Raw genomic sequence first — 22722 nt, 5'->3', positions numbered from 1 at the left:
TGTGGTTTATATACTGCTTTCTGTTGTTAAATTTTCCCTAACACTGAGGTTTTTTCAGTTTCATTTATTTTCTATTTTTCAGCATCTACTGGGGAAAAGTGTGCCTCCCATTTGAAAAATGGCTACTCAGGGATTTGGTGGTTCCCTTGTATGTGATAGTCTTCAGATTGGTGCTGTGGACTTTCATACGCAGCCAGAGGATTCCTTGCATACTTGAGACAGCTCTGCTCTTAATTGTTATCCTGTAGTTGGATTTCTCAGCCTTGGCACTCTTGGCACTTTGTTCTAGAGAATTCTTTTTGTGCATCGTAGGACCTTTAGTCTCTATCTCTGGTCTCTTAACCACTAGAGCTCCTTCCTCCCCACTTGGGACAACCAAGAAGTACATTATACTTTACCATTGGTGAAACATTGAAATGTGGCTTCTGGATTATTCTGGGCACTGGAGAGTTAAGGAGGAGGCCAAACTCTAGTGTATTTGCAGATGTAGACCATTGCTCATTTCCCCCCCTCGCTATTCTCTTAGAAGCTTCTGCCAACCATGATTCATGGAATGACTTTTTTGAGCTAAGAAATCTGTGGCTCTTCAGTTTATTTTCTTTCTTTAGCTAAATGTGTTTTGGTTTTAGCAAAGTGTTTAACACAGTGGAGCTCTCTTAAAACAAAATAATACATATAAGGATACATTTTTCCCAGTAGACAGTTTTAACAAAGCATGAAAGTCTTCCTGCCTGGTCTTTGTTGTGTGCCTGTACCTCCCTGTCCAGCAAATGCTCTCACCCCTGAGGAAGAGGGCTGTAGGGCACACCTGCTACCTTGAACAGCCCTGGAGAACACTAATGGTTTGAAAGCTGACATTTAAGAACTGGGAGGGATTGATGGAAGGGGTGACATTGTTCAAAAAGAAATGTATTGGTTTTTTTTTGGTTTTGTTTTGTTTTTGCCATTCCTGGGGCTTGAACTCAGGCCCTGGGCACTTATGTAGCTCCATACATCAATTTTAAATTAATTTTTAAAACATGAAAGAAAAAAAAAACTTTTCCATGGTTCCTAAAGCACATTTTCACGTGTAACTGTCTTCTTTCTTGACAGATCGAAATAAACTAGAGCATCGTTCTTCAAGGTATGAATTTATAGTATTTCATAATCTGGTATAAAATTCCTCATTTGGACAAATACTGTCTGGAAGTACAACTAGATCCATGTTAGAGTTTACTGTTAGGTTGAACTCTTCTGGGACATTCAGAGAAGCTTCACAAGGAAAAGACTGTTAATTTCCTGAATAAATCTGCAAGATCCCTAACTCTGGAAGATGTTTTACTTTGAAAATTCCTCTCAGTGATAGATCATGTTTTCATATTATTTTCTTCTCATCTCCTTCCTTTGGTCCCTTATTTTCCTCCTATCCTTGTGAACCACTGTTTTTTTAAAGTATAATATTTAAGTATTTTAAGTGTTTTATTACGTATGTAAGTATCAAATATTAATAGTGCTACTTGCCTAATTATAATACTAATATTTCATTGTGAAAAAATATACAGAATGAAACAAAAGCAAAAAAAATTAACTTGCCTTCTATTAACTAGCTCACTACAGCTACAATGTTGTTGCATAATATATATTATGCATATCCAAATAGATTATTTTAAGTTCTTTTTTCTTTCTTTTTTTTTTTTTTTGGTTGGTCATGGGGCCTGAACTCTGGGCCTGGGTGCTGTCCCTCAGCTCTTCAGCTCAAGGCTAGCTAGCGCTCTACCACTTGAGCCACAACACCACTTCCACCTTTTTCTGTTTATGCAGTGGTGAGGAATTGAACCCAGGGTCTCATGCATGTAAGGCAAGCACTCTGCCCCTGAGCAACCTTCCCGGCCCTATTTTAAGTTCTTTATTGGGAAGTGTGGCACTGGGGATTGAACGTAGGGTCTTGTGCTTGCTAGGCAGGTGCTTCGTCGCTTGGGACACACCTTTGGCCCTTTTGACTCTGGTTATTTTGGTATAGGTTCTTGAGTCTTTGACCATCAGGACAATAATCTTTGTGTTTATGCTACTACCATAGCTGGGATGACAAGCTCACAGCAGTGTACCTGGCTTTTTCTCTTGAGATGGGTCTCACTAATTTTTTTGCCCAGGCCACCTTAAACCTGTTACCCACCTATTCTCCATTTTCCAAGCAGCTAGGATGTCAGGCTTGAGTCAAAGCTTCTTTTAAGGTCTTGTTAGGTGGTTTCTGATGGCCATGAATGTTTGACCAACTTAAGCCTCTCAACTCTGCTGAGAACATTTCATCATTACTGAAGAGTATTTCTAAAAATCCTTTCCAATTTGTGAAGGCAGAAATCATCTGACTTTCTCACGTAAGTAAGGCTGACAGACTGCATTGGAAGTTTTTAGTCTAGGTCTGTGGAACAGTATAATTCTTCTAACACCAATTCCTCCTTATTCTACTTTTTTTTTTGGGGGGGGGGTCCGGTTGTGGGGCCTGAACTCTGGGCCTGGGCGCTGTCCCTCAACTCTTCAGCTCAAGGCTAGCACTCTATCACTTGAGCCACAGTGCCACTTCCAGCTTTTTTTTTCTTTTTGCTTATGTGGTGCTGAGGAATTGAACCCAGGGCCTCATGCATGCAAAGCAAGCGCTTACCACTGAGCTACCTTCCCAGCCCCGAATTCCTCCTTATTCCAGATGCCATCACTTTGATTTTGCATTTTGTGTTGTGGGAATTGATAAGGTGTGAAGAATGCATTCATTAGGTTGACTAGTTGGAAAAGCCCAAAACCTAATGCTTTTTAAGGGAATTAAACCCTAGAATGTGTTGCCTTCAATGAAGAAATACATAAAATTTCTGAAAAGTCTATTATTTAGACTAGAAATACACTTTGCAGAAATTGCAAATCAAAATAAGTAAGACCTCATGTGAGAGAAGAAAACAGCAGGGTATTTAGAATTTTGACTGTTTTTTCCCCCAGGTATAATGTACATATACTAAAGTTTACTCTTGTATGTAGTCTTGAGTTTTGGCACACATATAAATGTTTTTACTATCATAATCACAAAAAAGCTGGGTTGTTTCTTCTTTTGGGGGGGTTAGATACTGTGACTTGAACTCAGTACTTGAAGTTTTCATTCATTGGCTAGCATTCTACCAACTGAGCCATGCCTCCAAACCCATAAAACAGTTTTTACACCTGATTTGTGTGTGTGTGTGTGTGTGTGCACACACTCACGCACATGCATGTACACATGCTATTCATAGGGCTTGAACTTGGAGCCTGGGCACTGTCCCTTAGCTTTTTTACTCAAGGCTAACACTTTACCACTTGAGCCATAGCTTTTTAGTGGTTAACTGAACGTAAGAGTCTCATGGATTGTCCTGCCTGGGCTAACTTGAAATAGCAATCCTCAGATCTTAGCCTTCCGAGTAGCTAGGATTATAGGAATGAGCCTCCAGCAGCTGGCTAAGATGGATTTTTTTTTTAATATATAAGAAAAAGAGAAGCAGAAGTGAGAGTGCATTTAGAATGTGTAGAAGTATGGGCGACAGGAAGTTGGAAGGGTGAAAGATAATATTGATAAAATTTAGTATTCAATGTACATTCTTATACTGAAACAGCAGACAACAGAAAAAGGTGGGGGAAATGTAACTTAACACATTTAAAAAAATCTTGAAGCTTTAGATCATCATAAATTCACCACAATGAAGAATTTGTGATTGTCTCCACTCCCTCCCAAAGAGATTTGCTTTGATCTTGTTGCTTTGGGGACAGATGTGAGAGCTGGGTTTAGATACTTGGAGACTAGCACACAGACGACACCAGCAGAGTTGTTCCTCATAAATGCTCTGACCTACCAAGAGGAACCCTGCCACCTGGAGGAATAGCTGACTACAGGTCTAGGGTAGAAGAAAGTACTAGATGAGTCTGAGCTCCTAGTTTAGATAGAAAGCAAGAAAGTATCAAATGATAGAGTTGTGCCTATACACACACACACACATATATATATATATATATATACATATATATATATATATATATTATAATGGGATCAGGCTTATTGATTTGTATTTATCATCCCAGATACTTGAGAGGCAGATAATGAGGGGAACATGGTAGTTTGAAGCCAGGCAGGGCAATAATTAGTGAGGCCCTATCCTTAAAAATTCGCTGTAAATGAGTGGGCATATCTATAATCTCAGCTAGGAGGGAGGAATAGGTAGGAGGATCAAGATCTAAGGCTAATCTAAGCAAAAAGCCTGAGACTCTATTTAAAAAATAAGGGAAAGCAAGCCAGGTACTGGGTGGCTCACAACTGCAATCCTAGCTACTGAGAAGGCTAAGATCTGAGGATCCTGGTTTGAAGCCAGCCTGGGCAGAAAAATCTGAGCCATTTATCTTCAGTTAACCAGAAAAAAGCCAGAAGGTGTGGCTCAAGTGGTAGAGTACCAACCTTGAGTGAAAAAGCCAAGCAAAAGCCAAAGACCCTGAGTCAAGCCTTACTTAGTACTGGCAGGCGAGAGAGAGAGAGAGAGAGAGAGAGAGAGAGGGAGAGAGAGAGAGAGAGAGAGAGAGAGAGAGAGAGAGAGAGAGAGAGAGTGGGTGGGGGGAGGCTACCACCTTCATCAGGTGATTATATATGTGATATCACTATGTGACAACTTGCAGTGTGTGCCTCCAGGTGACGCCATCAGCAGTACACACAGATAGCACTTAATGTAGCACTTCTTCCTAGCATCTTAAAAAAAAAAGTGTCTAGGAAGACACAAAAACAGCTGGGAGATTATTTCAGATTTTAAAAAGATTGATGAAGAAAATGTGGTATATATACACAGTAGAGTTTTTTTTAAATTTTATTTGTAAACATACTGTACAGAGGGGTTACAATTACATGGGCAAGATAATGAGTACATTTCCTACCAAGCATTGCAGCCTCCTCCTCTTTTTACCCTTCACCTTCCTTCCCAGCCTCCCCCCTCCCCCCCACCCAATCCCCCTCTCCCCCCCTACCGACATTGTAAAGCTCGTTTTTGACATGAGAATTTGTACTTCTCATTGTTGCAACAGGTGCACCTGAATCCTTAAACAACTTGTTTTTCCCCATCTCCTCCACAAGTTATACTGACATCAAATATAGTGAAAGCGGGGGTTATACTGTGGGGGAGGGACATACAAAGCAACAAAGAAATAATCTTTTGAATGCGTTAGAAACACATGCATGAACGAAAAAAAACATTAAAATACATATCTAAGGGTTCATTTTCCTAACATCACATTATCTGACCTTTTCCGCTTGACTCATACATATACTAGATATTGCAAATAAGGGAAACCATGGGACCTGTGTTTCTTTGGGCCTCGCTTACTTCACTTAATATAATTTTTTCCAAGTTTTTCCATTTCCTAACAAATGGGGCAATGTCATTCTTTCTGATGGAGGCATAGAATTCCATTGTATATATATACCACATTTTCTTGATCCATTCATCTACTGAAGGGCATCTGGGTTGGTTCCATATCTTAGCTATGGTAAATAATGCTGCAATAAACATAGTTGTGCTGGTAGCTTTAGTGTGGTCTTGTTTTGTAAACATTTGGGTAAATGCCCAAAAGTGGGATTGCTGGGTCATAGGGGAGGTCTATGTGAAGTCTTTTGAGGAACCTCCATACTGCTTTCCAAAGTGGTTGAACAAGTTTACATTCCCACCAACAATGAAGTAAGGTTCCCTTCTGTCCACATCCCCTCCAGCATCTGTTGTTGTTAGAGTTCTTGATTTTTGCCATTCTAACTGGAGTGAGGTGGTATCTCAATGTTGCTTTGATTTGCATTTCTTTTATGGCTAGGGAGGTTGAGCATTTCTTCATGTGTCTATTGGCCATCCTTCTTTCTTCTTCAGAGAAGTTTCTCTTTAAGTCTTTAGCCCACTTATTTATTGGGCAGTTGTTTCTTTGAGGATTTGTTGTTGGGGGATTTAATTTTTTGAGTTCCAAGTATATTTTAGATGAGACCTTGTCCGTTGTATGGCTAGTAAAGATCTTCTCCCAATCCGTGGGCTTTCTATTGATCTTGCTAGCTCTGCCATGCAGAAGCTCTGCAACTTTATGCAATCCCATTTGTCCAACCTTTCTTTGATTTGTTGTGTTTCCGGGTCTCTATTCAGAAAATTTTGGCTTGAGCCAAGGAGACCTCCAGGGTTTCTCCTATTCCATCCTGTAATGTTTTCAGAGTGTCTGCTTTGACTTCGAGGTCTTTGATTCATTTGGAGTTGATTCTGGTGCAGGGTGATATATAAGGATCTAGCTTTAATTTTCTACAAGTAGTTAACCAATTTTGCCAGCACCATTTACTGAAGAGGCTGTCTTTGTTCCATTCTATTGTTTTAGCTCCCTTATCGAAGATTAAATGGCTATAGGTCTGTAGGTTCATTTCTGGGTTTTCAATTCTATTCCATTGGTCCTGAGGTCTGTTCTTATGCCAATACCAAGCTGTTTTGATTACTATGGCTTTAGAGTTTGAAATTTGGTATTGATATTCCTCCAGCAGTGTTCTTTCCGTTGAGGAGCGTTTTTGCTATTCGGGGTCTTTTATTGTTCCATATGAATTTTTGGATTGCCTCTTCTATTTCCTTGAAGAATGAGGTTGGAATTTTGATAGGTATCGCGTTGAATTTGTAGATAGCCTTGGGAAGTATTGCCATTTTCACGATGTTAATCTTTCCAATCCAGGAGCATGGGAGGTTTTGCCATTTTTTAAGTTCTGTGTTGATTTCCTTTTTCAAGATTTTAAAGTTTTCATCATAGAGGTCCTTCACTTCTTTGGTTAAGTTAATTCTTAGGTATTTTATTTTTTGTGGGACTATTACAAATGGAGTTGCTTTCCTAATTTCAGCCACACTTTTCTCATTGTTGGCATACAGAAAAGCCATTGATTTTGGGGGGTTAATTTTATACCCTGCTATTTTGCCAAAGTTTTGAATCAGCTTGAGTAATTTGGGAGTGGAGTCTATAGGATTCTTTAAATACAAGATCATGTCGTCTGCAAACAGGGAGAGTTTTATTTCTTCTTTCCCTATTTGGATCCCCTTTATGTCTGCATCTTGTCTTATTGCAGCAGCTAGGCATTCTAATACTAGATTGAAAAGAAGTGGGGAGAGTGGACATCCTTGTCTTGTTCCTGAGTTAAGAGGAAATGGCTTTAGTTTTTCACCATTGAGTATAATGCTGGCTGTAGGTTTGTCATATACAGCCTTTATTGTATTGAGGAATGTTCCATGGATTCCTAATTTTTCCAAAACCTTCATCATAAAGGGGTGTTGGATCTTGTCAAATGCTTTTTCTGCATCTATTGAGATAACCATGTGGTTCTTATTCTTGCTCCTGTTGATGTGATGAATAATATTAATTGATTTGCGTATATTGAGCCAGCTTTGCATCCCTGAAATGAATCCTGTTTGATCGTGGTATATGATTTTTTGGATGAATTGTTGAAGTCCATTGGCCAAAATTTTGTTGAGAAGTTTTGACAGCAGAGCCTTTTATGACAAGTGGCTAAGATTGTAAATTTGTGAAGCAGAATCACTGATACTTCTGCAAAGCATTCTGGCCAAGAAATGAAGCCAATGTTAAATTGCCTGTTTTATGAGTTTTCCCTTAAAATTATATATATATATATATGTATATATATATGTATATATATGTGTGTGTATTATATATGTATATAGATACATACATATATAGATTGATATCTATATATATATATATCAAATACACACACACATATCATTTTTTTGCCGGTCGTGGGGCCTAAACTCTGGGCCCAGGGCACTGTCCCTCAGCTCTTCAGCTCAAGGCAAGCACTCTACCACTTGAGCCACAGAACCACTTCTGGCTTTTTCTGCTTATGTGGTGCTGAGGATTCGAACCCAGGACCTCATGCATGCAAGGCAAGCACTCTACCACTGCACTACTTTCCCAGCCCTCACAACGTTTTCATAGCCTTAGTATTTTCTGAGCTGTATTCCTTGAGATGAATATCATAACTTCACTTTTCTGAATACTATTTTTGGTTAAGGTTTTCTATATTGTTGAGAAAAGATTATTGAGAAAGTTATCTGTGAGCTTCCTTTCTCCTGTGTTTTTCTCTCTCAGTTTCTGGCTGATCCTATCTGGCCCATATTAGACAAAAGTTTTCACAAAAAGAACATGATCTTTTGTTTACAGTGACAATATCATACAAATGTCATCAGAGTCACAAAGCCCCAAATCAATAAATAAAATCCCTCCTGAAATCCTGAAGGCCTTTGGAAAGCAACAAGCAGGCAAGCCACAGGACCTGGGTGAGCACTAGAAAAAATCTCTAGGGCAGCCAACTCTATATGGAGGAACTTCAGAGGGCTCTATTTAGGAGGCAGCTGCAGGAATCTGAGCATAAGGGTTGAATGTGGGAAAAAACAAGGAGAGATGGAAATGAGAGGCAGATTCAAGAACTATTCATGGCCAGGTACAGAGACTCACATCTGTACTCTCGTGTCTTGAATCTCAGGGTGGAGATCAGAAAGACCATGTTTAAGGTCAGCCTGGATAAAAAATTAACAACATCCAGTTTCAACAAATAAGCTGGGTATGGTGGCAAGAGCTTGTAAGATCAGCTACAGGGGAGATATAAATTGGACTGTAGTCCCAAGCTGGTCCAGACAAAAGATATAAGCCCTACCTGAAAAAATAACTAAAACATACAGAGGTGGAGGTGTGGCTAAAGTGGTGGAGGGCCTGCCTAGCCAAACGAAGGACTTAAGTTGAAATCTCAGTACTGCAAAACAACAACAGTTCAATAGGCAAAAGTAAACACACTAGATGGTAAAAGACAATACACTAGGACATGATAAATTATACAGGTCTCTAGACATTCACAGTGAGACCAAAGGAGGATATTCTTAGGAGAGGAACACAAGGGATAAATAACTATGTGCATATGACCATATAAAATAATATTTATCAAAAAGAACTCCAAGAAATGGGAACGAACATTGTTTCTTTTTTCTTTGTTAATATTTTTGTTTTATTTACCTTTTGCCTTGTTTGTTAGTTTATCTGTCTCTGGGAGGTTAATGGGAGGCTTGGAAGGGGTGGGACAGAGGGTGAACAAATGCAGCAGAGGTACTAGACACTATGTTGAAAATGAACTATACAACTTGTGGCTGGTGACGGGAGGGAAAAATTGGGAGAGGGGGGGGGGAAGGAATGACAATGTTAAAAAAGAAATGTACTCATTACTTATGTAACTGTAATCCCTCTGTATATCACCTTTACAATACAATTAGTATATATAAACAAAAAAAATTCAGTAGGCAAAACCCAGCAAGTGTGCATAACTTATTGGATGTGAAGGCAGAGAAGTAACAGATATTACTAGGAGCTGGGCATTGGCTCATGCCTATAGTCCTAACTACTCAGGAGGCTGGGATCTCAGGCTCATGGTTCAAAGCCAGCCTGGGCTGGAAAATCCATGAGACTCTTATTTCCAATTAATTACCAGAAAACCAAAAGTGGAGCTGTGGCTTAAAGTGCCAGAGTGCTACCCTTGAGCAAAAAGAGCTCAGCAACAGTACTCAGACTGAGTTCAAGCCCCAAGACCACCACTACCAACAACAAAAATTTCTAGGTAGTGACCACTTTGTCTCAGTCAGAAGGTTTTCTGCACAATGATAGTCCTTGCAATGCTCTCCACGTGGAGACTTATGGCATCTATTAGATGAGCAGACCTAGGCACTGCCAGGTTAAGTAAATTGACCCAAGTCACAAGTTACAAGGCAATTGTGGCAGAGCCTGACAGACTAAACAGCAAGCTTATATTTCGCCATCTGTGTAATGGAATGGTTAAGGAGGTGTTAAATACACAGGACAGGTACAGGTGTAAAAAGAAGATACTCAGTTCAGTCAACTCCACACTCAAGAGCAATGGCTAAAGGCAGGCAGGTCAAACCAATTACACATTTTGCTAGAAGACTACCCTACTAATTAAATGTTGTGCAATGAAGTAGGAGAAATGAAAACACTAAGGCTGGGGATGAAACACACCCTGTATTCTGCTGAATGTACTGTGGACCTTCCTTCTGGAAGATGACTATAATTATCTATCCGTCTGATGGTACAGAATAAATTCCTAGTACTTATTAACTAGGTTACCAATCCCATAGATTCTAAATAAGGGTAGTATTTCTTTGTGCTTCATGGTTTCTGTTTTCTAACTGTTTACTGCTATTGGGTTTATCCATCCCTGCATTCCTCTGAGGCTTGCAACAGGAAAAATATTGAAATAAGAAAATGGAGCTACTTGTACTAGTGGCTCACACTTGTAATTCTAGCTCCTCAAGAGGCTGAGAAGTGGAGGATCTTAGTTCAAAGCTGGTACTAGCAGAAAAGTCTGAGAGACTATATCTTCAAAATAATCAGCAAAAAGCTGGTATAGCTCAAGTGGTAAAATGCCAGCAGAATAAGTAAATTGAGGAGGTATGAAGCCCTGAACTTAAACTCCAATATTGGCAGGAAAAAAGGAGAGAAAATATTAACAAAGACATTCTTAAGTGTTGCTTGGTTTAAGGAGTCCTGAAAATGCTGCATAGCAAATGTGAAAAATAAACTTGATTTAGGATGAAAAGGTACATTTGAATCTAGGCTTATAAAACTGTTAGCTCTATGGTGGTATGCATTGATCTCCCTCAGCATTATTTTCTTCATTTAAGAACTGGGACCAGTTATTTGCTGTATCAAAGAATGTCTGAGTGGGACACCAGTGGTTTCACCTGTAATTCTTGCCACTTGGCTGACATCTGAGCATCAAATTCAAAACCAGGCCCAGTAGCAACATCTATGAGATTCTTATTTCATCCAATTAAGAATTCTTTTTTTTTTTGAGTCTGGTCATGGGGCCTGAACTCTGGGCCTGGGCGCTGTCCCTCAGCTCTTCAGCTCAAGGCTAGCGCTCTACCACTTGAGCCACAGGGCCACTTCCAGCTTTTTTCTTTTTTTGCTTATGTGGTGCTGAGGAATCGAACCCAGGGCCTCATGCATGCAAGGCAAGCGCTCTAACACTGAGCCACCTTCCCAGCCCAAGAATTCTTATCTCTAATTAACTTAGCCCAGTCCCTGAGTTCAAGGTCCAGGACCTGCAATAGATTTGGATGTTTTTTTCTTCCAGTCTTTGGGGACAAGAGCTATGTCTTTTTATAGGCCATAGCCAGTTTCAGGGTTATGTGCTTTATAAACATTTCATAAATATGCTTGCTATTTGTAACTTTATATGTTTACATACTTGGCCTAAAGAAGTAAATAGTTGTAAAAGGAATCTTATCAAAGACAAGTAGATTAGCTTAGTTTGGCAAATCAGAGATAAGCTTTACTTCTGGAAGAGCCTGAGGAAAGAAAACATATTTTCTGTCTCTTGGAAATTTAATTGTTCTGATCTTGGGAGCCAGCTTACAACTGCTGAATTTTATTTATAAAAATTTGTGTTCCCAAGGGAAGATGCTGAGTGAAGGTGGCAGGAAAAGTCTTACAATGAAGAGAACAGAAAAAAAAATTGCAACATGCGGCGGGGTTCTGGGTCTTCTGGAAGTCTCCACTTGGCCAAACACCTCCCCCCACCTCCTTACCCCCTCTCACTCTCTACCCCCACCCCCGCCCCGTGCCAGCTAGACTATGGCATGCCTTCTATCTATGGGAAGCTGCTACCTTATTCTAATGCCACATCCTTCAAGCCTTCCTCCATCCTTTGAATGTAAGAACTGAATGCCTGTCAGTGTAAAAGAAAGTAGCCTCACAGCCTGATGAGTTCGTGGTCCCAGTCCCGTTACTTTGAGGCAAAGTAATAGTAATCATTGAATTCCAGCATCTCTCCTTTCTCTTCAAACCTATTTATTTTTTAATATTTATAGTCAACTCATTAACATAACAAAAGATTTGGTCTCGAAACTTGCAAAATATAAATATTATTATCAATAAATGAAAAAGTTAAAGCAAATAAAACCATAACTGCCAGAAGGATAGGAAATAATGACTTGAAAATAGCTGTACACAATAGTGCTACTTTTTGAATAAAATTATGGAAACAAGACATACATCTATTTACAGAAAAGTAAATCCTAAAAAGAACTGAAATAGTAAAAGTATGGAAAATATAGGGGGGAGGATGTAGGGCAAAGAAGAAATGATCAAGAGAATTCTCATCTTGATTAAGGCATTAGATAGTGTTAATCAGGACTGAATTCAGAAATGGTAGCATAAACACATTATCTAGAATGAAGAAGATCGTTATCAAAACAGCAGACATCCTAAGATTGTTGCTTTCAGACAAAATTAGAAGGCATAAAGTAGGAGACTGGTCCGGCTTAATAAAAAATCATTTATGCTATTGCTGTCTCTCCTTCTTTATGTTTGTTTTATTTTTATTTACTTCTGGGCATTGTCCCTTAGTTTTTTTGCTCAAGGCTGACACTCTACCATGTGAGCCACAGCTCCATTTCCAGCTTTTGTGTGTGCGTATGTGGCTAACTGGAGATGAGAGTTTCAAGGACTCTCTTGCCTGGGCTAGCTTTGAACTGCAATCCTCAGATCTTAGCCTCTGAATAGGCAGGATTGCAGGTGTGAGCTACCACTATCTGGTCTTCTCTATTAATTTCTCTGTTCACCCTATCTATACACACACACCCATACCCCTTCCACATTTAAGGCGAGTGTGACTCAAGATACCTCTGATGTGTGTAGTTCTCCCCCACTTACCTAGAACCGTTTCTGAACCAACACATTCTTCACCTGGGTTCCCAGACAAGGTGGGCAAAACATCATCATCAAAGTCATCTGCTTGGCAGAGCTGGGGCCGGAGCATTAGCCAGGGCTCCTTCTCACAGTGACCTGAAGTCTTTGGCTTGTGATGACACCAAGAGTCCAGAAGGAACAGGGCTGGGTTTTGGAGGAACTGAAGGGCAGGTGGGGTTTTCAGAGGAAACTGATTTCTTCGGCAGCAAAGGCCCAGGGGCAGGAGTTGGGACTTTTTTCCCTACACCAGCACTCTCAGCCAGGAGGCCCCCACCCAAAATCTCATGATTAACACTTCCAATAAGGCCAGGAGTTGGTTTCTTTGGCAATTCAGGTTTGGTTACAGGGATGCTTCCTGCTTCCTGTGGTGGCAAGTATGGAGTGAGCCCTTGCCTGGAGGTTACCTTGAGTCTGTTTTCAGTCCAAGTGTCCCAGTCTCCCAGAGCTGTGCCAGCACCTGGTTTGGGGGCCACACATGGTTTTCCTGAGGAAATGGCTGGCTTTGGGGGGGAGTGTGCGAGGGGTAATTTCTGGTTTCTTAGGCAGTGCCGGGGAGGTTTCCACATTGGTTTGACCCTCAAATGCTTTGACTCTCGAAACAATACTATTTTGGCTTTGCTCTGGGTTCATAGTGTACATCACTGCCTGACTATCCAAGTTGTTGGTTCTGTCCAGCAGAGATGAGGACCATCCTGGGGATGACGCCTCTTTGGGGTCCACTGAGCTGTTTTTCTGGTGATTTTTTCTCTAATGTTAGTCTCTCTGGCTGCTGGTCTGAGGTTGTTTTTTGATCTTGGCCTTGGCACTGGACATCTTGTAGCACTGGGGTTTCCTGGACAGTTCTGTTCTTCAGGAATATCAAAGACTATAAGAGGGGCTGTATTCCTCTGGAGATCAGCGGGGAAGGCTGCTGGGGAAGGCTGCAGCGAAGTCTGTCGTGCTGGAGATCCAAAGGAACAAAAAGGAATGGCAGTGTTAGAAGTGAATAGAGAAACTTCTAGAAGACACACGGATCTTTTAAAAACAAACATAGGCTCCAAAGAAATTGGGATTTCCCTGCTTAGGAAAAAGTGACGGCAAAACCACTGGGGAAACATTAAATTTCTCCACCAAATTCTGGATTCTCATTAGACATCAAACAAACCATTTCTATCTGATTTTCAAAATGTCAACATCTTCTTTTCTTTTACCAAGCAACTTAGCCCTTATTGTTACACTAATAGAATACTTTAAAAAGTTTCGTTTTCTCTCCTTTCCTCCCTTCAAAGTATAAGCGACCAAACTCAGGTCAAACCCTTGCTAGGCAAGCAATCTACCACTGAAGTCACACATCCAGTTCTTTATTATTCTGGGAGAGTCTTAAGATCACTTTTCCAGGGTTGACCTGGGGTTGTGATCCTCCTATCTCTGCCCCTTGAGTAGGTAAGGTGAAAGGTTCAGACCCCATGTTCAACTTCTTTATTTTTAGGGGGGACAGTAGTACTGGGATTTGGAGTCTCATGCATGTTGGGCACAATTTATCACTTGAGCCACGCTTTAGTTATTTTTTTGGATAGGGTCTCCAATTTTTGTCTGGGCCAGCCTGGACTGTAATCATCCTATTAGCAACTTTACAGACCTAAGTTAATAGGTATGCATCACCTTGCTCAGATTTTGGTTTAGATGGGGTCTAACTGTGTCTGGGCTGGCCTTGATCCTCATTCCTCCCAGTTTTTGCTTCCCAAGGAGTTGAGCCACCTACCATCCCCTGGCCCCAGCTATTTTTATTTTTGGAGGTACTTTTTTTTCCAATTAAATATTTTTTTCTTTCCTCTCTACTTTTTTTTTTAATGAAAAAGATTGAATGCACTTTGAGGGGTGCTGTCCCTCAGCTCTTCAGCTCAAGGCTAGCGATCTACTACTTGAGCCACAGCGCCACTTCCAGTTTTCTGGTGGTTAATTGGAGATAAGAGTCTCACTGACTTTCCTGCCCGGGCTGGCTTTGAACCTAGATCCTCAGCTCTCAGCCTCCTGAGTAGCTAGGATTACAGGCATGAGTCACCAGCACCAGGCTAAGATGTACTTTTTTTGTGTGTGTGCTGATACTGGGGCTTGAACTCAGGGCCTTAAGCAATTGCTTTCCATTTTTGCTCAAGGCTAATAATCTACACTTAAACCCCACCACTTCCAGCTTTGCAGTGGTTAACTGGAGATAGGAGTCCTCTGGTCTTTTCTGTCCAAGCTGGATTTGAATTATGATCTTCAGATCTCAGCTTCCTGAGTAGCTAGGATTGCAGGTATGAGCCATTACTGTCCAACCTAACTTGGGTTTTAAGTCAGGACTCGGTGCTTGTTAGGAAGGCACTTTGCCACTTGTGCCAGGCCTCTGGCCCTTTATGCTTTTATCTGTTAAATAGGGTCTCATTTTTGTTTTCTTTTTGCCCCCTCTGGACTGGATCACAATCTTGCTATTTATGCTTCTCTCACAACTGGGATCACAGACACACACCAGTGATTGTGGCTTGTGAACTTCTTTCCTTAGGCTGGAGATCGTTCAATCTTCGTATCCTATCAGACTGAAGTTGCTAAGTATAAAACCCTTCTCAATGGGAATAAAAGGAATCCACAGTAACGTGTGCCATGAGTTAGATGGATGATGTTTCTGTGATATTAAATAGGACAAGCCCAAGAGAGTGGGGCTGCAGCTATTAGGAATGATCTATTATAATAACCATTACACTCCAAATGAAGCAGGCACACAGTGATCATAATGAGTACGAAGCAGAGCTCCATAAATTATCCACAAATCACAAATGATGGGAAAGGCTAGGAGCCTCCTGATTACTCCCCTAGAACTAGGTCAGAATCAGGGAAGTCAGATTCCTTGCATTACTTTGAGGCAGACTGTTGTCTATTTCTTCTGGGAAGTCAGTCTCAGTGGCAGAAGTGCTAGTGCTCCTCGGTGTGGCAGCAGCATTGTTATTGTTTGTAGTATTAACTTGAACTTGGTTGATTTCTTTTATGACTTGCTCATATGAAGGTGGGAGCTGCAAAATAAAGAATGAAAATTTTAGACTTCTGGAGGCCATAGCCAAGAGGCTGAGAGGTTTGATTTTTTTTTTCAATCTTTGAAAATAATTAAAAAAATAAAATGAACTCTTTAAGATACATTGTACTCATACATTGACAGGTTGAGTTGAAACCCCTTTGTACACGCAAGGATGAGGCATTTCCTTACCTCTGCAGGAACTAGCTCATTTGGTCTCCAAGGGCCTGATGCGGGAGTAGGTGGGAACCCCAGTCCTGGGGGTGAGGCTCCTGGGAACCAGGAGGCTGGCCTCAGAGGCTCTGCAGCCACGATGGTGATCTCCGGGCGCCTGAAGGACAGAAGCTCCAGTGAGATTTTTTGCTTTTGCAGGTTATTACCAAGTTATTGTCTATTAGAAAATGTCCAAAGACTCAGGGAGACACCCACTACACAATAAGGCAGTGGGAACTAACACAGTCATAGAAATAAGTTTTCTGGCCTAGATGGTCTAATAGTGCAACCAGGTAGGCTTTAAGGGACCCAACGGTGGCCATTGCCCATTGCCATGGCTGTTTCCAAAGAGCTGAAGATGGAGCCTAAGCACATTGAACTCTGCCAGATTAATTAAGGCCCATAGTTTCTTTATTCCAGGGCTCCACTGCTGTCTAGCATATAGCAAATGTGTGGCCAATGATGGGAAAATATACTGGTCAATGGAATGGTTTAATTTTCTGTCAATATGACGTACATACTGAATCTATCCATCCGTCATCTTATCTGTGTGTCCATTAGTCCTTTCATTTACTATGAAGCTACTCTCTCCTCCTTCCTTCTTCCCAATCAACTATCCACCATTCATCAATTCACCCACCTATCTAGCCTGCTGTCTCTTTTCCATTTTCTTTTTCTTCTGATCAATTTTCTATACTGTCATCATCTACTTATCTAGGCTACATTTATTAAGGACCTCTGAGGTACAAAGCATTTCTGAGAGGCAGTTAAAATGCTTTATCTGTAGCAGTTGTTTAATAAGCACTTTAAAAAATTGAGTTCAACAAATAATTATTCAAAAGATCACCTTTCAGGGCTATCTTGTTTCTCTCAAGCAAAATATTTCTCCTTAAACTTACAGATTAATGCAGGAAATGTATTGATGAAGCAGGATAAAGGTAAGTACTTCTTGTGAAAGAGAAATATTTAACTTGCCAGCTGATGACACACTTTTTTTTTTTTGTCGGTCATGGGCTTAAACTCTGGGCCTTGGCACTGTCCCTTAGCTCTTCAGCTCAAGGCTAATGCTCTACTACTTGAGCCACAGAACCACTTTCTGGCTTTTTCTGCTTATGTGATGCTGAGGAATTGAACCCAGGGCCTCATGCATGCAAGGCAAGCAGTCTACCACTGAGCCACCTTCCCAGCGGGCACACTTTTATCTCAATAAAATTAGCAGCATATATATATATATGTTCCCTCTATTATAAATAAAACCATACCTTCTATCTCGATGAAGTTCACTCTGAATAGAAGTTCGAGAAGCTATAGAAGAAAGAATAAACAAAAGTTAGCTTATACTAAACATCATGGAATATATGAATTTTAACATCTCTCATCAGAAAAATAACTCAAAACTTTTTATATGGCACAAATTATAATTATGTGCTAAAATTGCATAAGAAAACACAGATTTCAGAAACTCCCCAAAGCACGTTCTGTAGTTCTGAAAATAGTTTGAGAAATGAACAGAGAAAAGAGAAGATAGCTATTAAGTACATTACACTATTAAATAGAGATTGTATGATGGGAACATTAGGATAATGACAAAAAATAATAATGGGAAGAAAAATACCCTAAGCTATGTCTAACTTGTCTGGAGTTTTATAATCTTTTCATTTTATCATATTATACTTTATTATTATCTTTAAATAGTTGCATGAAGGGGTTTTAATTCATCATGTCAACTTATGTGTATAATGCATCTTGATCAGCGTCACTCCTTCCATCATTCTCCTGTTTTATAATCTTTAAGTAGTCTTAATAATTAAAATAATAAATGTAAAAGGTGTTCAAATTACTTAAATGTATTTTAAGGCATTGTTATATATTAAGTACTGATTTGGCCCTAAAGTCTCAATCTCAGAGAGCTAAATAGTTTACTTTCCTCCCTTAAATTTTCCTTTATAAAGCAAATCAAGACTTAATCATACAAGATGGAACATATGTCATATATTGGATCATTTTGTAATATAGAACGTTGTCTTTATCCTTCTGACAGTACTGAGGTGTGAACTCAGGCTTTCTACTTGTTCTAGGCAGGTACGTGACCGCTGAACTAAGCCTCCAGCTTTCTGTTGTACCCTGGTAATATTTTGGATAGGTTCTTCCTTCCTGCCCCTGTGTTCCTTGGAGTGCAATCTTCCTATTTTAGGCTTTCTCCCTAGCTAGGATGCTAGGGAGGCATACAGTACCCTGGCTACCTCAAACTGTGATCTTCCCAATCTGTTTCCCAGCCAGCTAGGGAGTATAGGCATGAGACACTGGAGCACCTGGATTTGCTCTCTGTCTCTCTCTTTCAATACCTCATTCTAAAGAGGCCTTTCAGGAGGGAAAAATATTCACATATTATACTATAAAGATTTGTGCAAAGGGAGGACTGGTTTCAGTTATAAATTGTTTCACCCGTTGCTTTCTTCACTTCATTGTTCTATTTTTTCCGTGTTTCTGAGTTGAAAAGACTGGAAGCATGGATATTTTCTTTCTTCTATTTTTCAGCCTCTCTCTGAACAAGGAGGCTGCCATAGCTGAATGAGGTAGAGCTGAAGGTAGGAATAAAAGGTGGGAATGAAATTTGGGGTGGGATGGAGCTGTGCCATCTAACCTGTCCTGAGCTAGCAAAGAAAACCTTTGACCTGTGGATCTTGGCACAGAAGATGCTCTTATTCGCTAGCATCAACTGGTTTGACTGAATGTTACCTTCTTACCAAGAGCTACACCTAAGTGAGGTACATTTCATCTACTGGAATATAAGAGGACAGAGGATAGTGCCATGCATGTGGCAACTGATAGGTAGGAAGGTCTTCATTAAGTCCGAGGATCACCCAATAGGATGTGGTAATATGCTACAAATCACATTACATCAATTACTAAAGCTGGGACCAGCTTTATGTTAGTTATTGGCTTCATGGTATTGTCACAAACATACCTTTTCCACGGGTCATTTTGTCGTGTACTATTCATGAATGCTAAAGGAGAAAAAGAAGGGGTTATAGAAGGGGAAAGGGAGAAGAAAGAGTGAACCCCACTGCCTCTCTCTACAAGGACATTAGGAGCAGGACTGTCTTGCTGACACAGTTTTTCCCCACTCTGCATTCTTAGAAAAGAGAAGTTGATGAACCACAGACTCAGAGGGCAAAGAAATACATGCTACAACAATATCTGTACAGACTGGATCACTCACACATACAATCAGAGTCCAAAAATCTGCCTCTGGTGCAAAGAAAAAAAAATCTAAAAACCATCTTGGCAAAATCAGCTTACTACTTCAGTAGAGAGTGACTGTGAGGAGAGTGCTATTTTATAAGCACGTGACAGAGTTCCTGACTTCTGGTATATATAATCAGGATTTGCTACATTTTCTTAAAGCTGGGTACAGTGGCACCCGCCTCCATCTTAAGTTACATGAGAGGCCAAGACTGGGAAGATCATGCTTCCAAGACAACTTAGGCAGATTCCATCTTAAAAGATGGGATGCAGGTATGGTAGCATGTACTTCTCATCCCAGCTTCTACGGGAAGCCTAAGATAGGTGGATTTCAGTCCAGATGTGCACCAAGGCAGGAATCAAGAACCTATCTTAAAAATAACCAATTAAAATTGGGCTGATAGTCTGGCTGATGGTCTTGAATTCAAACCCTATTATCACTCACACACACACACACACGAGTCAGTGAATGAAGAATATGAAATTTCAGATTTATCTAATTAAGATTTATAAACAAAACAAAAAAACTATAGCGAAATACTTAGGTACTTAGGGAATACAACAATTAATTTTAGTCATGATTCTGGTTGGAACTAGAATGATGTAAGAATTTGAAATGCACCCAGTTGCAGATCCTTGCTTTGAAAAAGTAATGAAGTCTCGTGCCAGTGGCTCATGCCTGTAATCCTAGCTACTCAGAAGGCTGAGATCTGAGGCTGAAATTGTGGTTCAAAGCCAGCTTGGGCAGGAAAGTCTGTGAGATTCTTACTTCCAGTTAACCACCAGAAAACCAGAAGTGGTAGAGCACTGTTCTTGAGGGGAAAAAGCTCAGGGACAGTGCCCAGGCCCTGAGTTCAAGCCCCACAACCCAAATAAAATAAAATAAAGTAAAGTAAATGAAGTCATTGGGCACTGGTGGCTCACACATACAATCCTAACTGTTCAGGAGGCTGAGATCTGAGAACCAAAGCCGGTCTGGAAAGACAAATTTTGGAGACTTTTATCTTCAAATAATGAGGGAGAAGTCAGAAATGGAGGCATGGCTCATCTGGTAGAGTGCCAGCTGTAAGTAAAAAAGCTGTGTAAAAACTTGAGACTCGAGGACTGGAGCTCAAGCCCCAGTACCAACACAAAAAGAAAAAGGAAAAACCAAACCAAAACAAAACAAACACACCAGGAGGTAAAGGCACAAAGTACAAAGAACCTATATCCATATGAGTATTTTTATAGGCATTTATTTAGCTTATATAATATTGTGAATAGAGCTCATGAAAGAAAAGAAGAGGGCTTACTATTTTTTAAGCTTACCAGATGTTCCTAATTGTAGAAAATGGCTATCTAAAATTATAGCTGATCACAGAACTAATCCCATAGCAAATTTTGTTTTAAAAGTGTCATTATATAAGAAAAAGATGTGACTCTGAACAACTGGCTTATCAACAAATGGACACTGAAAAACTAGCTGTTTGTCTGAACTGCTTTATTACTTCAGGTTAGGATAAGGCGCAAATGTGAAGTTATTCATAGAGTCAACAAATACAATTGCTTGCTAAAAATCTAAGTCACCATCTAAAATTACAACAGAGAAAAAACAGAGGAGAACAAAACAAACTTACATCTTTTGATCACTGCTCTGATGGATGACAAAGGTCCTTGGCTAGAAAAAGAATGAAAGAAAACAAATTACACAGTCATCAGTCCTTTGAGGAAGAGTTATTCATAAAGCTGGCTCTTCTCTGGGACCCAGTATGGTGCCAAGCAACAAGTTAGATATGCCAGTTACAGGCTTATACTCTTAACAAAACAGAATAATAAAAAATTTAAATTTAACTGGGCGCCGGTAGCTCATGCCTGTAATCCTAGCTACTCAGGAGGCTGAGATCTGAGGATCACTGTTCAAAGCCAGCCTGGACAGGAAAGTCTGTGAGACTCTTATCTCCAATAAAACCACTAGAAAACCGGAAGTGGCGCTGTGGCTCAAGCAGTGGGTCCCAAGCCCCATGACCAGAAAAAAAATAAAATAAATAAATTAGCTGGGCGCTGGTGGCTCATGCTTGTAATCCTAGCTACTCGGGAGGCTGTGATCTGAGGATTACGGTTCAAAGTCAGCCAGGGGAAGGAAAGTCCTTGAGATTCTTATCTCCAATAAACCACTCAAGTGGTAAAGAGCTAGCCTTGAGCTGTAGAGCTAAGGGACAGTGCCCAGGCCCAGAGTTTAACCCCCACAACTGACGATAAAAAATAAAAAATAAAAATAATTGCCTTTCATATTGAGCTGTTTTATGGGAAATGAGAAGACTGATGAGGAATATCTGGTCAGTGAATAAAATTTTGCCTTAAAATTGCTTTCATAGAAATTGACATCTCACATGTTCCCTTGAGACCTGCACATCATGTGTTATCATAGTATGACACAGAGTTCAGAAGAGCTTATTTTTCACACTTAACATCATCCTGCTTGATGGTGAAGTTTCTGTTTCCTCATCCAGATCTATATATACTGTCTGAGTAGTCAGTTTCACCTAAGGATCAACACATTTATTTCAGATTAGACTTTAAATATTAACCAACTTCCAATGAAGCAGTTGGCTTGCTCTGAGTTCTCTCCAGAGATTCTCATTTTACCCCTTATTGTGGGATGTTGAACAAATTACAATAGCTTCCGAGTGTTGATTCATTGGTTAAGACTCTCTAGATACAAAAGTTTATGCAGTTACATCAAGGGGAAGGAGTTTTGCTTTCTATTTTGTCTTTATTCAAACCAACTGCACTAATTGCTTTTAAAAACATTTGGAAAAAAAGATACAACCTTGAAAGTGTAATGAAATGGTTTAGGGAAAAAATTTAATACTTTTTAGAATGTTCTTTAAATTTTTACTTTTTTTTTTTTGCACAGTACTGATGTTTGAACTCAGTTTTTCACCATTGGTTGGTGGCTGCTTTATCAATTGAGCCATGCCTCCAGCCCAGCATTTTAACCATATAGGCCAGATATAAAGAATAATAAGAAAGAAAAAAACATAGCTAACTTGAAATGAGAGAATGCAAACTATCTTCTTTTATTTTTTTTTTTTGTCGGTCGTGGGGCTTGAACTCTGGGCCTGGGTGCTGTCCCTCAGCTCTTCAGCTCAAGGTGAGCGCTCTACCACTTGAGCTACAGCGCCACTTCCGGTTTTCTGGTGGTTTATTGGAGATAGGAGTCTCACGGTCTCTCCTGCCCGGGCTGGCTTTGAACCAAGATCCTCAGATCTCAGCCTCCTGAGTAGCTAGGATTACAGGCGTGAGCCACCAGCGCCCGGCTGCAAACTATCTTCTTACAGTCCTAAATTTCTGAGAAGCTCCATAGTTTAAGACTTTGAGAATAAAAGCTTATAAAGAAAAATAGCTGGGGCTGGGAAGGTGGCTCAGTGGTAGAGCACTTGCCTTGCATGTCTGAG

General features: G+C 40.2%; 1 pseudogene; it reads right to left on the bottom strand.

Moving 5' to 3' along the window:
• LOC122120748 overlaps nucleotides 1-22722 on the bottom strand; it is an 81404-nt pseudogene that overhangs the window by 7563 nt on the left and 51119 nt on the right.

This window comes from Dipodomys spectabilis, unplaced genomic scaffold, assembly GCF_019054845.1.
Source record: "Dipodomys spectabilis isolate Male_0828 unplaced genomic scaffold, ASM1905484v1 ptg000178l, whole genome shotgun sequence".
Classification (NCBI taxonomy): domain Eukaryota; kingdom Metazoa; phylum Chordata; class Mammalia; order Rodentia; family Heteromyidae; genus Dipodomys; species Dipodomys spectabilis.
This window is presented reverse-complemented; position numbering and strand designations above follow the sequence as displayed.